Source organism: Carlito syrichta, unplaced genomic scaffold (assembly GCF_000164805.1).
Source record: "Carlito syrichta isolate Samal-C Ts95f unplaced genomic scaffold, Tarsius_syrichta-2.0.1 Scaffold95855, whole genome shotgun sequence".
NCBI classification, from domain to species: domain Eukaryota; kingdom Metazoa; phylum Chordata; class Mammalia; order Primates; family Tarsiidae; genus Carlito; species Carlito syrichta.
Window position 1 is genome coordinate 17066 of NW_007039951.1, and position 17065 is coordinate 34130.

Sequence of the window (17065 nt, forward strand, 5' to 3'; positions counted from 1 at the left end):
TTCTCAAAGAACTAAAAAATTGAATTACCCTCCGGTCCAGCAATCCCCCTGCTAGGGATCTACCCAAAGGAAAGGAAATCGACATGTTAAAAAGAGAGCTGTACTCCTATGCTCCTTGCAGCATGCTTCCCAATAGCAGAATCATGAAACCAACCTAAGTGTCTACCAACACTTGATAAAGAAAATGCGGTATATATACATCATGGAATACTGTGCAGCCATAAAAAAAAAATGAAATCATGTTCTTTGCGGCACCTGGGATGGAGCCAGAAATCATCACCCTAAGGGAACTGACTCAGAATCAGAAAACCGAACACTGCGTGTTCTCACTCATATGTGGGAGCTAAATGACTCAAAGACAGAAATAATCGGCGCTGGGAACACCGATAAGGAGAGGAGGGGGAGGGGAGCCAAGCTTCAGAAATTACCTATTGGGTACAATGTTTACTATCTAGCGAACGGGCCGCCTGAGATCCAATCCCCACCATTACACAATATGTCTGTGTACCAAGCATGCACACGCACCCCCTGAATCTAAAATAAAAACAGAAAAATAAAAAAAGCAAAAGCCTGGACCAGCGTCCTGAGGAGGGAGCTGTTTTGATCAGCTATTTGGACTGCTTAGTCTGTTTCTTGGCTGGTGTTTTCTTTTTCTCTGTGCATGTGCTCGGTCTTTTCCCTTTAACGTGACTTTTTTCCGGGGGGACTTTATCCAGAGCTTACAAAAATATCTTAATAAACTAGACCTATGAACCCAGACCAGGGCGTCTTCTGCCTTGTGTTTGTTGTGGCTGCGTGTGCGTGTGCATACGTGTGTGTGTTTTCTCATGGGTCCCTATCCCTCAAGTGTCACCCATATGTCACAGGCAGCCACATCTTCTTGTACTGAGTGGTCCTCAGAGTCCCTGCTTTGTTTATTTCTCTACAGGGCCTGACGATTGCAAAGCCAATCAGACCTGATAGAAACTCCATGGGTGTTTTTCTAAAAGTTCTTCACTACCAATCGCCCATATATTTCAGATAAACAACAAAATGCAACCAGGTCCCTGTGAGTCTCTTCACGTGATTCGGCTCTTTCAGATGCTGTAACTTACAGGAATTGTCTTTCTACCTTATGGTTGTTTCTTTCCTTAATAGTCTTTTAGGAGGGGCCTTATCAGAAGCTTTCTGAAAAATACAATAAATTATGCCTACTGGGTCAACTTTATCTCCTGCTTTATTAATCTAGAAATTATAACCGTAATATTTCCTGAAAATGTCTGTTACTACGGAAGCTACAAATGCGGTAATTAACATGCAATTTGAAGAATTTATTCCCAGATATCCAAACAGCGAAAAACAGAAGAGTCACGAGAGACAAACACACGCAAATGATAAATTCTGTACCCCATCCGTGCTGCTGTCTATGTTACTTTCCACGTCCTATGTCCCAGTTCTTTTTAACTTCAGAAGTAATTGTCGGGTCTGTTCGAAACAAATCGGGAAGAAAGCTTGTTCGTTGGAGGGTTTTGAGCATTTTCATAACCACACTGGATTTGTTTGCTGGGTCAGAAATGGTCGTCACTGGGCAATGAAACGTCTGACCTGGGAGTCCCCGGGCTGAAGGCCAGGTAGTCCTGGGCAGTAGGAGGCCTCTCAAGGAAGCTTCTAGAGGAGTCTCCAAGGAGAGCCAGCTCTGCCCTGCAGATGGGTGTCTGGGGCAGATGATAAGGGAGGATGGCTTTCGGCGCAGAAGGACTTGGGGAATGGGCAGTCAGCACCAAGAAGCCTGAGCAGCAGGGAGCAGGAACTCGAATGTGGAGACCAGAGTCTAGTATCCAAGAACAAGACTGGAATGAGTCATAGAGTACTGTCCTGGAAACTTCTTCCCTGCCCCTAGCCAGCCCCAAGGACTCAGGATCTTCCAGCTATGTGCTACTCCACCGTCCCGATCCCCGTGCCAAATCTGACTGGGCAGGGGGGTCCCTGCCTGTGTCCTCTTGCCCTTAGCCCCGTGGCTGGTGGGAATGATGATCCCAATCACCTGCACACCCAGGCAGTCTGGCGCCATCCAAAGGATGCGGCCTTGAGGCCAGATCAGAGTCAGTTTCCAGATGGATTCAAGCGCCTTAGAGGATCCTGAATGAAAGGTCCCCCAGACCCAGCAGCCTGTGGTGAAGATTCCATGAGATAATGCGAAAGCTAATGTGGAGACTGCTCTAGAAGCTTCCTAGAGAGGCCTCCCACTGCCCAGGACTACCTGGTCTTCAGCCTGGGGACTCCCAGGTCAGATGTTTCATTGCCCAGTGACGACCATGTCTGACCCAGCAAACAACCCGTGGATGGGCCTGTTTCAACTAAGATGGACTTCGGCAGAATTATGAAGGTCTCACAACCAACCACGGGCATTGCCTCGACTGCCTGGCCTGAACTGTGTTTCAAAACTCAGCTCATTACATAACACCTGCGTGATTTCCTCTATAGCTTTGTGTGAACTCTATTTCAATTAGGTTTTTTAAAATCACCTTGCAACCCTGTCCACCAGTGGAACACAAAGCCCACCCAAGGGAAACGCTGGCATTGTGACACTGGATCACGTGACTGAGAGCCTGGCTTACAGCTGAGACCATCCCTCTTTTCAATTTCCTCATGTTGCTCTACTCCCCTACCTCTTTCCTCTCCACACCCTTCCCTCAGACCTAGGTGAAGCCTGAATGCTGGTCTCTGTGCCTAGCAACCCGTGGAGGGAGCTGTTTCAACTAAGATGGACTTCTGCAGAATTATGAAGGTCTCACAGCCGACCACGAGCATTGCCTCTAGCTGTGGGATCCACTGCCTTGCCTGAACTGCCAAGTTGGGGTCCCGGCATGGGAGCAAGCCCAGATTGGTCCTTGGAGCATCCAGGACCCTGACGGTTGGCCACCCTTCTTCAGGGCTGGCCCTACACCTGCATCACACCTTTGAGTCCTTGCCCTAAATATCCCTATATCCTCCTCTCTCCTTACAAGCTTGCTGTTAAAATCCCAGCACATCTGTCTCAGAAGCATGCAGTAGTCCTGACGTGGACATACCAGGTGTGGAGAGGGGAGGTGGCAACCAGTGCAGGAGTGAGACGACAGGGCTGGCATTGCAGTTTAGAGTTGAAAGGACCTGACTTGACAGCTGAAGAAAATGAAACCAGCAACAAGAAGTGAGAAGTGAGCTGCCTAGGATCACATAGCTAGTAAGAGTCTGGAAAAAAAACCCAGATCCTTGGGAGTATGTAATCTTTATTCCTGCAGAAGCTGCTAGGCAAGCCTTCACCCAGAACTGAGGAACTTGGCCTCGGCCAGCCCAGAAACGTGGCAGGTGCTTAGAGCCACATCTGAGAGAAAGGAAAAAGGAGCTCTCCTTTGCTCAGCCATGCCTACCCTCCCACCTGGGATAGGGAAAAGGGGCGAGCGGGGGAAAGTGAGGGAGCAAGCCACCCCACAGCCCACTGCACCCATCTCCAGCTCACACACTTAGCTGGCAAAGGCAAGGCAAACCCTGGGTGGGGGTGACCCTGCCGATGTGGCAACGCAGATGCCCCTGGTCTCAGGCAAAGGAAACATTGGCGTTAGAAAGAAATAGAAAGCCGGGCTCGGTGGCTCAGCCTGTCATCCCAGCACTTTGGGAGGCTGAGGTGAGTGGATTGCCTGAGCCCACAAGTTCGAGACCCGCCTGGGCAACTTGGCGAGACCTCATCTCTACAATAAATCAAAAAATCAGCCGGGCGTGGTAGCGCATGCCTGTATTTCCGGCTACTCGGAAGGCTGAGGTGGAAGGATCGCCGGAGCCCAGCAGGTCAAGGCTGCGGTGGCTGGGAGCGGCTACTGCACTCCAGTCTGGGTGACAGGGTAAGACTCCAACTCAAAAAAAAAAAAAGAAAGAAAGAAATAGAGATCAGGCCGTGATGATGCAGAAGCTGGTCTCTTTGAACACTATTGAGACATTTAGATAAAAAGTGAGACATCACCTCAAGTCAAGTATTGGTATGCATAGTGACCAAGGTTTAGATATTTGGAAAGCCTGGGTGTCTATTGACATTCCAGCGTCCCTTCAAAGACCAAAATGTGGAGGCCAGAGAAGGATTCCTTTCTGAGGCCTCATGGAGATGGACGAAGAGATTAACTTGGCTAGTTTTAAAACCGCAACTCATGTGGCTTCTGAAATATGTGAGAAGAAATACACCTTCCTAGGTGTTATGAACTGGATGTCTGTGTCTTCCCAAAATTCATATGTTAAAATCTAATCCCCAGTGTAATGGTATTTGGAGTCGGGATCTTTGGGAAGTGACTAGACACAACTGTGGAGCTTTCATGAATGGGATTAATACCTAAGAAGAAACCAGAGAGCTAGCGCAATCCCTTTGCAGCATGTGAGGACACATGTCTGCAACCTGGAAGAGACTGTCACCAGAAGCCAGCCATACCCGTATCCTGGTCTTGGGTTTTCAGCCTCCAGAAATGTGAGAAATACATTTCTACTGTTAATACATCACCCAGTCTGCAGTACTTTGTTATAGCAGCTTGAACTAAGACACTTCAATGAAGTTACTTTTCCTAGGGATATTATTGCTTAGATTAGAGACATAAGACTACGATTAGATTAAAAAAAAAAGAATAAATCTTTAAGTCACGGTGATTTGCCATTATTTTAAAAAGCAATAATTGTTAAGAAAAATGTCAATATTTAATAGTAGCAAGAATGTAAACTATTTGGTACTAGAGTTTCTATTACATATAAATAGTTAAATGACAGTTAAATTTTCTGATTATGAAGTAAAGCATGGCATAGTGGTCCTTTGGTAGGTCTTACAAAATGTACAGAGAAAAAATATTTTTTAAAGGTAAGAAACTCTGAATTTTTTTCTGCTTGAACTTCTGAATGCTTTTGTCAGGTGCTAGGTTTAGAATAAGATCATTTTCCACCCTTTCTTGCCTTTCTCTACTCAAGTTAAAATGTTCACTAAAAGGTAGACATTTGAAGGCTGATGCCCACAGGAGAAGGAGAAAAAGTATTCCAGTAATCCACTTGGGGGAACCAACATTTTTTTCCTGTTAAATTTTTCATGGAATTCCTGCTAATCGTATGACAGGTATCTGACAGCAGAGCTGGAAGATAAAATAGATACAGAAACTTATTCGATTAGTGATCGGAAGGAAGGAGACCAGAGAATACCCAGCAGAGACGGAAAATTCTCCCTGCACAATGAATGCAGGGGAGATGAGACCAATGGGCTCTGACACAGTGAAGACATCTGGATTCTAATCTGAGGAGCATGGTGAGTCTGTGATGAGACATTCCAAAGGATGACCCTTCCCTGTCCCCTCCAATCCATGGATTGGAGGTACCGTTGCCTGTCTGAGGGTGCCAGACACACCCACGGAGGAAACCCCGCAGCTGCCACACTGCAGTATGAGTCCAGAGCAGAGCTTAGGCATGGCCTCCTTCAGTAAAGAAGGGAAACTGGAAAGAGACCCACGTCCCCCCTTTGTGCCCAAAGATATGCCATTTCTGGCACAAAGAGAGGATCAGATCCCTCAGCAAGAAACACAGCTCTCTCTATAGACTGTAGCTATATGTGGTGTGTCAGAGTCTATTATGGGTTTGTGTGGGGCTGGATCCATTTAAATACCCTGAATCCAAGTCATCTTTCAGCATATGAAAACATTGGCTTGGAAAGGATTTCTCAGTAATGAATATAATGCAGAATAATGAACAGTAGCCAAAAAGAGAGAAGATGTAAAGCCAATCAAAGGAAGGGCAGATGTTTAGAACGTCTCTTGCTGTTCGGGATTGTGATCCAACAAAAGCAATTATGCTTGTGCTTTCTCAATTTCCAAACAGGAAAGAGGCACTTTGAGGTTTTCCAGGGTTCTTGTCCTACCTACGCTTCGTGCGCTGAACGGGACCTCAATGCCACTCATAGCCCACAGCGAACGATGCCAAGCGCGGCTCGGAGCCTGGGACCCACTGAGGGCTGAAGGCACCCCCAACATGCAGGTGAGATGCACAGGTTCGAAGACTGCCCGTATGCGTGTGTCCATGTGGACAGACATGTACCAAGGAGCCCAGCTGATCCCCACTTTCCATCAGATAAAAAGAATTTTAAAAAACCACAGTTCCAAAGGCAAGTGGAGATGACATCAGGCAGTCTGTCCATGCGCTGAGGGAGAGGAGCAGCCACATGGAATATTAGTGTCTCTGCAATAGAGGACTGGGTGACCCCGATTGTTCTCACCAGCAGAGGGCTGGATAAAATAAAAATGCCACGGTTCAAGCGGATTTCAGACGAGGGCCATAAGTTCTGTAGACTGGATACAGTTATGTGAACTTTAGCGACTGACACCTGCACTTCCAAAGAGGGTATCCTTCCTGTGAACCACCGGAGAGCAGAACATGGAGTACTAAAGAAGAAAAAAGAGCCGTGAGCAGGAGAACCGCCCCATTTTATTCCTTCTATATACAAACATGAATAATTTGACATGCTGTTTAGACAGTTTTCCCCTAACTTAAGTCTTTTAATTAAAATGAAAGGAAGGAAATACGCTTTTAATATGAATGCGAGAAGGTGTGAGCTGACAGCCCGGCTTCCCTGCTTTTCCCTCGCTGTTGTTAGTGAACACAATAAAATCTCATCTTCTCTGCCATCTTTTCATAATGTTTACGGTTGTTTTAGGTAACACATAAACCACACCGAGTGCCATATCCCCCTTATTCCATGACGGGGGCACATGTTAAACTCGAGCCAGCCCCTTATTCTGCAATCTACTTCTGTGGCCAATCAGTCCGTGTATTTTCCTCGACTCGCCAGGCAATATCGCAGGACTGTCCGCGGTGGGGAAGGGGAGATGCTAACCTTTCAGCCTGGGCCAAGCGGCATGCCCTGGGCTCACCACCGAGCGAATGAGGTCAGTATATTCCAGGCTGAAAAATGGGCTCAGGTGTCGGCCCTCATAAATCACGTGATTATTAAAATGCTGGGCAGTTCCAGCCCATATGATTTTATTTTACCCCTTGCTGGCTGGTCCCCTCCCCCGTCCCCTGTTCTTCTTTGTCTCTGTTTTCTGTGTGCTTAACTTGTAAAATGCTAAACAAGTTTTGATATTTACCTGTTTATGATTAAATTGCAAAATGATCTGCTTAGTTCTGTTCTAAATTAAGGTCTGCATTAAATGTCATAGCATTTATCTTTCATAAAATGAGACAGCAAGGACACTAATTTCCTAGGTATTCAATCACTGGCCTGTGCCACTGGAGAGACAGCCCAGGAGCGAGCCTGCCCACAGTTCACAGCTCACTGACAGCCCTGAGATGGAATCATAAAAGTCAATTAATCATTAAAAGCTGTTACAAGCACATATCGAACCAGTCTGGCACAAAATGTTAATCAGTCCAATATCAATATAATAAATTCCTGCAAATTGGAGCGATCGATACATTTAGGGCCTAATGAATCAATTTGAGGGCACTGGGCCGCTCCTTGGGGGTCCCCGTGACACGGCAGCCGGGCGAGTGCTACATCTCCAGGCGCACTGCCAACAGAGGTCACCTATCCTAACAGGCTGTTCACTTCAGCCACAGTTACCACGGTGACAGCATGTCACCGTTGCCCTAGTGTCCTTCTAGGTAAGGTGGAAACCAATGCATCACTGCCCTTGATGGATTTGTCAATAATACTTAGCAGGGGAGGGGGATTGCTCACATAACACTTGCAGGTCTCCGGTCCCCGAGCAGTTCGGTGTGATTTAATTGTCTGAAGAGGTGTGTGCTTCTGCATATATGCAGGAACTAAGCAGTGGGCACAGGCAGAGGAAGTCAGCAGTGGAGTTGACTGCGTTTGGAAGCCTTGGGAAAACAGTGCCGAGAATAACAGCCAGCCAAGCCACGGCCCAGGTGGTGTTCCATTAACCAAGTCGCTGCGTAAGGAAGAAATAACCCGGAGCTTCTCGGATTAAGAATTTATTAGCTACAAAATTTTAATACATTACTCATGAGTGGAAATGGAGTTGCGTATTAACACCCCCAAGGCTCAAGCTCAGCCGCATTTCCAGACACCTGCTTGCAGTGTAGATGTTCACCAAGAACAGCCCATCGGGGTAGATTTGGGGAGTCAGGGGTGATTGGTGGAACTCGCTTTCTCCCTATTTCTCTCTGCCCTCCTTCCTCCTCTCCTCTCCCTCCCTCTCTCTCTCTCTCTCCCTCTCTTCCCCTTCTCTCATCACCACCTATGGCCTGCCCTCCCACTGGCCCACAAAGAACCCTGATTCCGAAAACGTGAAGCAGACAGGACACACTGAAGGGGACTTCGAAACCAGCCTCTCCACCGTCTGTTTTTTAAAAACCAGAGTTTCCATGTTTCAACACATCTTATCCTTTGTGACGCCGAGCAAAACTGACCAGCGAAGGGGGAACCAAGAACAGTTTTCGGCGTTGCAGAGTGGAAAGAAGCCTCTTTAGAGATAAAAGAAATCTCAGCTAACTGAGACTCTGGGGAATTGCCGTGTTCCAGAACCTTCACTGTCATTTAACATAAAACATAAAGGTTAACACTGAATAAAATAATACCCTGGCTGGTTATTTTAATAGTCTGAAAGTATAACTTTTTTCTCTGGATTGCTGTTATAGAATGCGTGGACCATCCATGCTTCCGGGTTGTTTTATACTTTTCTGCTGCACCATTGGGAAGTTCTGGTCAGTTTAATTTCCAGCAGTGATTGTGTGCCTCTCATGCACCGTCATTTATTCCCTTACAGAAAAAGGTGGAAGCTGCGCCAATCCGATGAAATGTTCATTTCTCCTAGCTAGTTATTTTTAAAGATTTTTTTTTTCCTTACCTGAAAAAAGAGAGAGGGAGAAATTCATTTTTCATAATAGTGGTCTGAATTATAGGAAACATCAAAATAAATTACAAATTCTCTGCTAAAGAAATAACTATTCAACACATTGAGACAGGGTGATGTGAAGGGTGTGCAGACAAAGGTAACGCAGTGCCTTTGCTTAATTGCCCTGACATCGCACTTAGTTCCTCCAGCTACACTCTGAGAGCTAAAAATCTCTCATTGTTATTAATTGTATTCCTTTTAGAATGCAATGTCATATCGCTGCAGGCCGAGCTAATGAAACATACCCCTATTACCAAAATAGGCATACTTCTTTTTGTTCAACTCGTTCTATCAAAACTGTCTACAAAAGACAGTGTTAAAGATCCTTTCATAGAGTCATATAAAGAATATCTCAATCACCTCAACATTTCTATTACATCATTACTAAAATGCCCAGGAGGACGAAACAATATAGTGTGAATTCAGTTATCCTGTAAGACTTTAGAAGGGTTGCTAATTCCTGCCTCTGATTTATGTTAATATTAATGCTAGATTACATGCTATGGTTCTCGCACAGCCCCTGCATACCAATTCGCACAAAGGCAGGGCGCTCCCATATGCCGGAGCTATATGCCTCTATTATAATGAGAATCTGAATTATTTATCTCTATTTATCCTACAGGAGTTCACTCGACCCCAGTCCCAATTTCTTTTCCTACCTCACTTCAATGCGTGTAAACATGACTTCAGAGCTGCTGCACACTTTACATGTGCTGTTCTGTTTCAGCCACAAGGCACAGCGATAGGCAGTAGACAAAAATGTTACACCGCTAAGAGAATTCATTTAAGCATTTATTTGAGGTAAACTCTCCTAATTAAGTCAACTTTAACACAGACACGCCAATGGCACCATGTGTATGTGTCTGGCGCCTAAACATCGTCTGGTGAGCCCAGAGAAAGTCGGGCAGTGGCGGGCCAAGGAGACAGTTCATAAATCCAGCCTCTCCTTCCTATAACCTTTCTGTTAGAAAAAAGTTTATCTATGGGGGGCTCAGGGGCTCTGCATGTTCTTAAGGCAAGAGGGGCTTTCCATTCTTTGGCTTGTATGTGGATCTGTCACATTAAGATGTGGTTCTGATTTTGCTGATACTCGGGTTGATTTGGTGATTGGCCAGTAAGTTCCTCTTGCTCAAGAGAATGCTGAGGTGAGTTGGAATGATTGGAAGTCCTAGAGAGGATCCGGCCTCGTAGCTGTGGAATGGTCTTGGCGTTCTGGGATGGGGAAGATTCTAGTGGGCCTGGTGTATGAAATGGCACGTGGTAGGGTATTGTGGGAGTGAGGCCTTTGCAAAGCTCTACAAAGCCGATATTTCCATCAGCCGAAGAGCGAATTGACAGCAATTGGACTTGCTGGTATTTTAGGTTGCCCAAAGTGGCACATTAGTGAGACACTCTTTCCTCTACAGCGGTGAAGAAATGTTTGAGGGTCAATTACTTAGGGCTAGTTATTGAAGAGTAAATCATTAAAGCCCTATTAAGTGATCAAATTATGTACTTTAGTTTATCTGAACGTATTAGAGTATAGTCTATCAGATGTTACTGACAGGACCACTATAAAATGTACTCAAAGTAGAATTGAACTAGGTAAAGCAAAAACTCCTGGAAAGGTGAGTTTATATTTATGTACAAGAATTGACCCCAGAAAATCAAGTGGTAAAGCAAAAATGAGCAGATATAGCAAATAGCAATGCGGTTAAATGAATCTAGTTAATAAACAGTAATCCGAAAAGTGAATTTCAAATAAGAATATAAAAACATGAGGACCATGAGACAGGGGCTTTGAATTATGGAGAATATATTAACACATTACTTTTTGTAGTGTTCCTTATCTGGATCATGGTGCAATATATGACATGGCACACACACACTTCCTTAGCATACCCCGTAGAAAGACGAACTCAGAGGTATATTGAAGTTGGCTATCGGTTCCTGTTCTTTATACATTCCAGGCACTCACAGGGGAGGGGCTGAAGCTCTGAAGGGATTGGAGTCAGGTGGATGGCTAAAGCAGTTTCAGGAGGAGAGAGGCAGAGGCTGGGTCTCTGGGTCCTCTGAACTTTTCAGGCCAGTCTTCCCACCAGATCCATGAAACAGGTAGGGAAGTAGCAGTTACCATAGCAATCCTAGCCAACCCCAAGACCTAGAATCAACCCGGTAGATATTTATTCAGCACAGACAACCACTACCATGGAGACAAGGCCCAGCTGGGACCAGGATGGACTTGGAAATGAGCATCTGGGTACTGGAAACTCTTAGCTGGCTAAGTGTCGCATTCCCCCCAGTCTGTTAATTCTGTAGCACGACCTTCCATCTTACACAACTGAATCTGTTGGATTCCACTCAGAGAATCGTGGCAGAATTTCACTACCTATTTCCTTTCTTTTAAAACTTCATTCCACTATAAGAGTAAGACACGAAGTCTGGTAAAACAGACCAAAAAACGAACCCAAACAGACCTGGTAAAAAAAACAGCAAATATGCATAAAGTAGAAGTTCTTTTATTCTCACTCTGCAGGGTTAACCACTTGACTCTATGGTATGTCAGGTTTTATTTATATGCGTATTAATCTGTAACTGAAGAAGAGTTTTGTTTTAACAAAGTTAAGTTCAATATGCCTATTAGACATTATTTATGTCTTAGTTTGCCGGGGCTGCTGTAACAAATTACCATAAACTGGGTGGCTTAAAATAACAGAAATGTATTCTGGAGACCAGAAGTTCAAAGTTAAGGTGTTGACAGGGCCATGCCTCTGAGGTTCTAAGAGTATTCTAAGAGTGTTCCGCCTCCTTCCTAGCTTCTGGTGGTTCCCAGAGTTCCCTGGCCTTCCTCAGCTTGGAGTGTCACCACACTTGCCCTTCTACTTTGCTCTGCAGATGGCCACTCGTCTGTGTGTCCAAATTTTTCTCTTCTTATAAGGACATCCATGTTTGAATTAGGGCTCACTTAATACAGTGTGACTTTTTTTTGAGTCGGAGTCTCACTCCATCTCCCAGATTGGAGTGCAGCGGCCGCTCCCGGCCACCGCAGCCTCGACCTGCTGGGCTCCGGCGATCCTTCCGCCTCAGCCCTCCGAGTAGCCAAAATTGCTGGTATGCGCTACCACGCCCGGCTGATTTTTTGATTTACTGTGGAGATGAGGTCTCGCTGCCCAGGTGGGTCTCGAACCCGCGGGCTTGGGCAATCCACTCACCTCAGCCTCTCAAAGGCACGGGATGACAGGCTGAGCCACCGAGCCCAGCCAGTATGACCTTCTTCATTTGATTACACCTGCCAAAGACCCTGTTGCCAAATATAGTCACATTTTCAGGTTTTGCAGGTTAGGACTTGAACATATCTTTTGAGGGGGCATAATTTGATCCATAGCAACATGGGACTGCTTGGCTGGAGATAGCTCTTTGGAAGTTGTAAATGAATAGAGGGGATTTAAACCCATAGAACTCAATGAGTTCAATTAGATTTTAACTTCGAGCGTTTTGGTTGCTTGCTTGCTTCTTTGGCACACAAATAATTTTCTATATTCATGCAGTTCACATTGTCAGTCATTCTTCACACAGTTTCTATTGTTTATGTTATGCATAGAAAGGTCTTCTTCACTTCAAGATCATAAATATACATTTTTCTTCCCTTTACGCCTTTGACCCATTTGAATTTATTTTGGTGGAGAATAAGAGAGTAATCCAGTTTTATTTTTTCAAAGAACCCACAATAATAACTCAACTTTTCTGCATGAATGTGCCACTTTTTATAATATAGAAAGATGGGTCTACGATTGAGTCTATTTCTAGACTGCTCATTGGATCTATTGATCTGCTTGTCTAGCTCTGTTTCTGAACTGTGTGCCCCTGTTTTTGTTATTGTAGCTTTATTTTATATTTTAGTACCTTGTAGAGATTGTTTTCTATCGCTACTCTTTTTTTTCTTCCAGAATTTTCCTGGTTAATCCCAAATAAATGTGTTTTTTTTCTTCCAGATGAAACCTGGTATCATGCTTGTCATGTTAAAAAAAAAGAAAGTTCTATTTTGGGAAGGACTGAACTCTTTAAATTGTCGATATTTTCTCTGTAAAGGTTGTTTCTCCACTACATGAATCCTTTTTTTCTTTAAGTTCCTCAGCAGATTGTTATATTTTTCTTTACACAGGTTTTGGACATTTCCTGTGTAATTTATTCTTAAGCATTCGTGTTTCTGTTTGTTTTTCTATTGTGAATGGAATCTGAATTATGTCCTGATTTCTCCTCCTACTAATTCTCCACATCAATCTGTTAGCAAGTACTGGTACTTATTTCTGCATATGAAATATATGCCAACCGGGCGTGGTGGCTCAAGTCTGTAATGGCAGCACTTTGGGAAGCCTAAGAGAAAGGATCGTCTGAGCCCAGGGGTTCGAGACCAGCCTGGGCAACTTGGCGAGACCTCGTCTCTATAATAAATCAGAAAAATTAGCTGGATGTGGTGGTGTGCATCTGTAGTTCCAGCTACTTGGAAGGGTGAGATGGAAGGATCGCCTGAGCCCAGCAAGTCGAGGCTGTGGTGGCCAGGAGCATGCTGCTGCACTCCAGCCTGGGCGACAGAGTGAGACTCTGATGCAAAAAAAAGAAAAAAGAAATATGTGTCAAATCTCAGCGTGTTTCTCTGCCACCATCAAGTTTTACTGGGCCACAGATTGCTCTGATCCTACGGTCTTTTCTCTGCATATCTGCCCGAGCAGACTTTCTCAGCAATCCACAGAGTCCACCAACACCCCTCCCTCACAACCCTTCAGTGACATGCTGCACACAGAAGAAGATCCAGGCTCCTGCAGGTGTCCTGCGTGATCCAGTCCCAAGCCTCTTCTTTGCCATATTGGCTCCTTCCTGTCTCTCTGACATGCCGAGCTCTTGTCCTCTTTCCCCTCCCCCTCGTGCTTCCTTCTTTATTTCCTTTCTCTGTCTCTGTGCATGCCTGGCTGCTTCTCATCCTTAGGGTCTCAGCTCACATTCTACTCCTTAGGGATACCTACCTGGGCCACCCTCTAGAGTGCAGGACTTCCCTCAGTCACCTGCTCCAGACCTAACTCCATCAATCCCACACATTATTCTCCTGAATTCTTTCGTAGCACTTCCCATTGCCTGAAAAGGCTTCTGTGTCTATTTATGTATTTGCTTGTTTGTGTATTGTTTATTTCCTCTCATTACAAGCAAGTTATTGGAGAACAACCATTCTATCCTATTTTAGCCATGCCCCCAGCGCTTGGCACAAAAAAGCCTCTCGAGAAAAAAATGTGTTGAGCAAATAAGTAGGATGCTGTCTCCCTCTCTTCCTTCTGTCTTATGTTTGTATGATGAAAGCTATTATTATTTTTAAGTAACTATCATTTATTTTGCTTTTAGCTAAGGTTTCATTTAATCCTCATGAGATTTCCCAGGTATACAACCCTATAATATCATCTGCAAATAATAAAAAATTTCTCCTTTTTTTCACTATTTAGGCTTCTCATTTTGCTATTTTAATTCCGTTGACTAGTACTTCTGAAATATTTAAAAATAATATTGATGAGAGCAGGGACCCTTCACTTGCTATCAACTTTAATAGAAACACTTCTCTTGTAGGGTTTTACTATAAAACATGCTACTATGATATGGATACCAGAATGAATGTGTGAGTGTGCATGTGTGTTTGTCATGTTAAGGACATATGCAGTCTAGGATGGTTTTTAAAAGGAAGGTTTTTAAAATTCAGGGCTAGACATTATCTTCATTAAGACAAATCTCAGTATTTATTCAGATCAACAAATGATTGGTGATTAACATTAAATATGTGAATATGTCTTAATATTAAACTACTATTGCCTTCTGGAGTAAACTCTGCTTAGTTTTTTCTTTTCTTTTCTTTTCTTAATATCCTGCCATTTCCAGTTGCTAATATTTTATTCAGGATCTTTGCAGCCACATGCATGAGTACCCATACATGTAGGTGGTTAGTCGTGTATGGTTCACTTTCCTGGGCTGTCATTGATAAATATGCTTTGGAATACGAGCATCTCTAGAAGTGAAGTGGAGATAGAGGGGAGAAAAAAGAAAACAGGTTTCAGAACTCTTCTCTTTACTCAGATTTATCATATGATGAAACAATGATGCTCTTTCAGAAATGGCTCTGGATTAGAAGATGAGAGGGTGCCACTACTCCTTAACAGTAAAAATTATAGAACTGTAGAAGAAAGACTGGAGTGAATTTTCCAGAGCATGCGACCACCTTGCTGAAGGTGAAAGGAACAGCCAAGGAATCTCCCTGTCCTCAGTTACCAAGGAGTCCACTGTGACCCCATGATCCTTCACAAACCGAGCAGGAGATGCAAAGACCGACTATAATCAAGCAAGAAGGAAGAGGATTTCCCACTCTCCCAGCTGGGTAACCACTCAGGTTTACTTAAATCCAGTTTAAATGTGATTTCACTAAAGATTTTGTGAAGGTCTAAAGCAGAGGATGCGAGAATCAATCCCTAAGCCAAGCAATGCATGGAGAAAACAATTATGCTAAAATAAGTTGAGTCGATAATGATAGTCAGTTATGTCCAGCTGATAATACCAGAAAATACTTTGACAAGATGGACATGTGTATACTGTAAAACATTCTTTTTCTTTCTCTTTCTTTTTTCTTTTTTAAGTCCTTGTACTTTTTAAAGATTCCTAGAGAACCAGATGGGTGATGAAAAATCTTAAAATACCAGGTTTCCCATGTGATACTAATATTGGGAGAAAAAAGTGACACTAGAAATTATTTAGTTATTCTGAAATCTGTCACTTCTTGAAAACAGCATCAGAATTAGAAAAGAAAATTAATCATGTGACATCGTGTTCTCACATTTTCAAAGCAATCAGTGAATCGTGAGACCAAAATTCCTCAAAATGGTTACCCCAGAACCCCAGTCTGAACCCAAGTCCCTGTCTTCCACCTGAAAAAAATTTCCAAAGTGCCTGATGAGGGAGAAAGCTATATCCATCTCCCTTCTCTACCCCATTCCCCCCATCCAGAAAATCCCCTGAGAATCTGGACAGGAACCTAGAAGATGTGTGGGAGACCCACAGATGGTGGCCTAGGACATGAAGACGCCTTGAACCCAGTCGCAGGCAAGAATGCCGCGTCACACAATGAAATCTCTCAGGGGCCCTAGGTCTCGGAGTCCCCTGGGCACGAGATCCCGCCCCTAGTTGGGCTGGCCGTGGCCCTCCGTGCCCGTGCTTGCCTGTCAGCTGTGGTGCCCGCCTGGCTGCACCCGCTGCAGCTGCCTGCACCTCAGCCGTGGCTGCAGGCTGGGCCAGGTCAGGCTGCCTCCCAGCTGGGCTCCTGACAGCCACAGTTCCCATTTGGACGTGCAGCCATTTAAATGGAGATCCAGTTTTACAAAGCGCAAGTGGCTGATAATGAAGACGTGAATGATGCTTATGAGAATTTTATTTAATTTTAAATCAATTGTGGATTCTAATTCCTTAATAAAGGGAAAAATAAAGAATACAGGAATGCCTGATCTTTTGTTATTCATCAAATATAAGAGAGTACTTCTACATATAAAATTCTTAGGGAAATTGTCAATTTCCCATTTTCTCTGAAAATCTCTTTTTATAGAACAGCAACGTGGGCCCGACTTGCTCTGTAAAAAATTAGATTTGACTTTATTGGACATTATGTAAACAAGAAAAAAAAAAAAAAAGACTCCAAGTGCTTGACTGAATTTTCCACAATTTCATCCTTTTTGCTGTTGTACAGATGGTCCAAAAATAACATTATGAGCAATAAACAATGGTTTTGGTAATAAAATATCTAATGATAGTCCTTACGATAGACTCATACTCTAAAAAACAGGTTTTTGAGGCTCATCAACCCATGTCTTCTTTGGGTTGTTCCACTTTCCTTGGGGGTCAGGTTAAGGTCAAGCTTGGGCAATGGTGATTATTTTAACTCTCGTCAGCTTCCCTGGGATGTAGGGAAGCAGAATGTCTTCCTGAGTTCTTTTTCCTCCACTCGGTGAGCCCTTCGCTTGTATTTCGCCTGTTTCACTTACAGCCACCGACTCTGGGTGAATCACTTAAACTCTCCGAGTCTTATTCTACTCATTTAAAATAACAACACACACCTCAAAGCACTAATGTGAGAGTTAATTGACAGATCACTTATCAGCTATTGGAGCTGCCAAAGACGT